The following is a 4,691-nucleotide window of genomic DNA, read 5'->3' as shown; positions in this document are numbered from 1 at the left end:
GAAAGCACGGAGCCCCAGCACTGCAGGGCAGGTGAGAAGCAGCTCTGGCCATGCCAAGGTCAGCTGGAGCTGCCAGGCGGCCCCAGGAGCCCAAGGCAGCCAGAGCTGTTCCATGTTCCCTTGGTTCCGTGGGCCCTGCAGGGTCACAAAGGCCCCTCGGTTCTTTGGGGCCAGCAGTGCCACAGTGGCCCCTTGGTTCCATGGAACGCCACAGGGTCACAATGGTCCCCTTGGTGCCACCAGCCCTGCAGGGTCACAACGGCCCCTGGGTTCCACGAGGCCACGCAGGGTCACAGTGGTCTCCAGAGGAAGGGCAGCACCGAGCCCCAGGGTTTCAGGGGCAGATGAGACACAGCCACCAGAGGCCAAGGCCAGCCACATCTGTCTGTCCTGGCAGGTTTGTCTGGGAGCAGCCCTTGGATATTGGGAATTCAGGAGGTGAAATCCCAATTTTGGCCGTGGGCACCTTGTTGAGAAGGATGGGTTTATTCCACATGAAAGAAAAGCACAAAGTCCAAGAGTTTGGAAAGAAGATGAGAGGTGGCCACCATGGGAGAGAGCAGCCAGACCTGTCTCTCATGGCAGCTTTTGTCTGGGAGCAATCCTTGGATAGACAGAATTTGGGAGGTAAATCTCAGTTTTGGCCATGGGAGCCTGGATGAGAAGGACGGTTCTTTTCCTTAGGAAGGAAAGCATGGAGCCCCAGGAGCCCCAGGATACCCCAGAACCCACTGAGGAACGGGGTCCCCCCGGCCTCATCATGCGCAGCCTTCAGCTGTCTCAGGCAGAGCCCATCACGCCCTCAGCAGCCCCAGCCCAGCCCAGCCCAGCCCTCCTGGGCAGGAAGCCCCAATGGCCGAGCCGGCCTGGGACACTTGCAGGGATGCGGGGGCAGCCGCAGCTTCTGGGGCCAGCCTGGGCCAGGCCCTGAGCGCCCTGCCAGGGAACCATTGCTGCCCCACATCCCATCTCAGCCTGCCCTCGGGCAGCGGGAAGCCGTTCCCTGGGGCCCGGCCCCGCAGGCCCTTGGCAAGAGTCTCTCTCAGCCAGCAATTGCTGCTCCTCCCTGCTGCGGGGCCCAAGCTGCAAGTTGATTTTCTGCCGCTGGCCCCGGCCCAGCCCCAAGCCAGGGCCAGGACCTTGCCCTGGAGCTCTGCGGGCGCTGCCTTTGTGCGGCCGCAGCGCAGCGGCCGCAGCTCGGAGCTGCCCTTTGTGTCCCCGCCGGCAGCTGCCAGAGCTGGCGGGGCCGGGCCAGGGCCGGGCCAGCCCCGGCCTTCCCGGCTCTGGGACACAGCGGCGGCAGCCCCAGCCTTCCAGCCCTGCACACGCTCCCACACAAGCCTCCAGAGCCGCGGCCACGCAACGCAACTGACCGGCCGCTGACCCCCCAGCCTGGCCTGATGGCCATTCCTCTGCCCACACCTCGGCCAAGCTCCCCTTGGCCACCTCCTGAGCCACAGTGCCACACACAAGTGGCACATACAGCTACACAGCTCTGCCCAGAGCTGGCAGGGAACGTTCCTTCAACAGAAAAACCACCAAGACAAAGAGAACTGCCCCCAGCAGAGCTGTTCCCTCCTGCAGTAGTTACACCTGCACACCCACAGCGCCTGAGACTGCAAGCAATGAGCATTCCCTGGGCACATGTGCAGCCCAAGCAGCTCGAGGACAGCCTTGCAGCAGGACTGCTCTCAGCTGAGCCAAAAAGGCCCCTCTGGCAGCTGCAGGGCCATTGCAAAGGGCAAGGGCCAGAGCCTGGGCCCACGGCGGAGGAAAGGGCTCTCAATTCCCCTGCCCTGCCACCTCAACCCTGTTCCCAGGCTGCTTCCCACACAGGATTGCTCTGCAGGACTGCGGAAAGCTGAGAGGCAGCTCTGGCTTCTCCACTTTTCCTGTGCTAAAGCTGCCTGGCAGAAGAAATGGAGGGACAACTCTGGTGGCACAATCCCTCCCGGCCCAGGGCCCAGCGCTGGGAAGGTCTTTCCGTGCCGAGGCTTTGCTGCGGCCAAGGAAAGCTCCTGGCTCAGGGTCACCTTTCCTGCTGGGCCAGAGCCCCCGAGTGGCCCAGCAGCAGCAGAGAATTCCAGCACAGCCCCGGCACGGGCAGGGCGGCCCTGGGCGGGCTGCGGGAGCCGGCAGCGCCTGAGCTCAGAGCAGCTGAGCCCGGGGGCTCTTGGCCAAGGCCGAGGCCCAGCGAGCATTTCTCAGCTCGCAGGGCGGCCTGGAAAGGTGCTGGGGGGGATCATTCAGCCCCCAGGGCGGTCCCAGTGGCTCCCAGGATTTCCATGTCCGTGCTCCCAGCGCTGCTCCCAGCCCTGATCCCTGGGGATGGCAATGTCCCGCTCCCTTCCCGGGGCAGGCTCACACCTGAGCCAGGTGTGCAGGGCAGGACCTTGCCCTGAGCCCAAGCCCTGTCCCCCCTGCAGGATCTGCTTCCCATCGGCCTCTTCCTCCTGCGGCCCCAAGCCCAGCTCGGTGCTGAACGAAGGGCGCTGGGCCGGGGTCATCCCCCGGCGGGGGCTGCGCACCCCCTCTGCCCCCTCCCCAAATTCCCTCCCGGGGCAGCAGGGGCTGCCTCAGGAGCCCTGTGGGCAGGGAAAAGGGGGTGACACCGGGATGGGGGGGTCACACACGCTCTGGGGGGACACACACGGCTCCTGGGGACCCCCCCTCACCTTCTCCTGCAGTGCCAGGAGGGTGAACCCCCACATGGAGCCCCCGACCCCCAGCAGCATCTCGGGGGGTGGGTTCTGGTGGCAGCTTTGGGGGTCTGGGGGGGAGGTCACATCTGCCCTAAAACCCCCTCCCAGCCCCACAGCCACTCCCAGACCCCTCAAACCACCCCACAGCTCCCAGCCAGGACTCCCCCAACCACTCCCTGCAATAGAAATGGCCCCAAAAGCCACAAAATCCCCTTTCCATCTCCCCAAACACACACCCAAATTGTCTCCCAGCCACACAGCCCTGCCAGCACCCAAAACTCCCTCAGAGACTGCCTCAAAATCCCCCTAAACCCCATCCCATCACTGTAAGTGGCTCCAAGGGCCATAAAAGCCCATCCCAGTCCCCCAAGGAGCCCCCAAACCCCCTCCCACCCCCCATGGTACCGACCAGGACAGGCTGGGGCACAGGAACATCCACATCCTCAGGCACTTCAGCAGCGATTTGGGCACTTGGGAGGTCACACCCCAAAGGGGGAGACCCAGGCCAGGGACTGGGACACACAACCGGAATTCCTGGAGAACAGATGGGCTCAGGTGGACATGTTCTGCCCCCAGAACTACGAGATTGTGGCCCCTATCTGCCTGGCTTCATGGCTTCACAACACTCAGATCCTCCCGAATATTCCCCTGAACCCCAAATTCACCCCCAAATTCTGGTAAAATGGCACCGCTTTAGACCTCTTTGTTTAATTTATTTTTACGCCAATTTTTACTGTTTCAATGGGATTAACACAGAAATTACTTAGGCTGCAGAAGATCTCCAAGATCATCCAGGGTTGCTTGATACCACCAGAAGAAACAATTGTACAGAGTAGATGAAAAATTTAGGGTGTAAAGGTAAAAAATCAGCTGTTCCCATTGAATCTCCAATGTTGATCTGAGTCCCGATGGATGTTCCTGCCCCTGCGTTCACCCAGGTGCCTACAGGGATCCAGGAGAACGTGGAGAGCACCAGCCAGGGCTCTTCCCAACCTGGATCACAGGGAATGTGGGTCACCAGGGCTCTGCCAAACGTGGCTCATCTGATGGGAGATGGAGTTGGAGCAGAGGACAAAGCTCTTCCCACAGTTGAGGCACTCGCAGGGCTTCCCTTAGTGGTGCCTCCGTTGGTGTCTGGTCAAGGTAGAGCTCTGTGAGAAGCTCTTCCCACACTGGGGACACTCGTAGGGCCTCTCCCCAGTGTGGATGCGCTGGTGGGTGACGAGGTGGGAGTTTCGTTTGAAGCCCTCCCTGCAGTCGGGGCAGCGGAAGGGCCTCTCATCCGTGTGAATCCGCTGGTGCCAGAGGAGAGTGGAGCTGGTCTGAAACCTCTTCCCACACTGGGGACACTCGTAGGGCCTCTCCCCGGTGTGGATGCGCCGGTGCTTGATGAGGTCAGAGTTGTACCTAAAGCCCTTCCTGCATTCAGGGCAGCGGAAGGGCCTCTCATCCGTGTGAATCCGCTGGTGCCGGAGGAGATTGGAGCTGGTGTGAAACCTCTTCCCACACTCCCCACACTCGTAGGGCCTCTCCCCTGTGTGGATCATCTGGTGGCGGATCAGGTGGGAGCTCCGGCTGAAGCTCTTCCCACATTCCCCACACGTGTGGGGCTTCTCCCTGCCACGAAGCTGCTCATGAACCACCAGCTCTGACCTCTGGCTGCATCTCCGGACGCCTTCCCAGCACAGGGTGGGTCCTTCCTCCTCAGAGCACCCTGGGCTGCGTTTGCAGCCCCTCCTCCTGCGGGATCTCCGGGGCTTTTCCTCCCCGTTGGATTCCAGCGCCGTGGAGCCGCTCAAAATGGCCTCTTCCACCAGGTTCTGCCGCGGGGATTTGTCCTCCCTGGGCCCCATGCTCACCTCCTTGTCTGGGGAGGAAGGACAAGGAGAGGATGGGATTTGCCTCCGGGCCACAGGGAAGGGCAAGGAGATCCCCCCAGTCCGTCCCCGGCAGGACGGCGTCGGCAGCGGGGTTGTCCTGCAGCCGGGG

This window comes from Coloeus monedula (assembly GCF_965178545.1).
Source record: "Coloeus monedula genome assembly, contig: HAP1_SCAFFOLD_486, whole genome shotgun sequence".
NCBI lineage: Eukaryota > Metazoa > Chordata > Aves > Passeriformes > Corvidae > Coloeus > Coloeus monedula.
The sequence above is the reverse complement of the archived record's forward strand: the minus strand, read 5'-3'. Positions refer to the sequence as shown.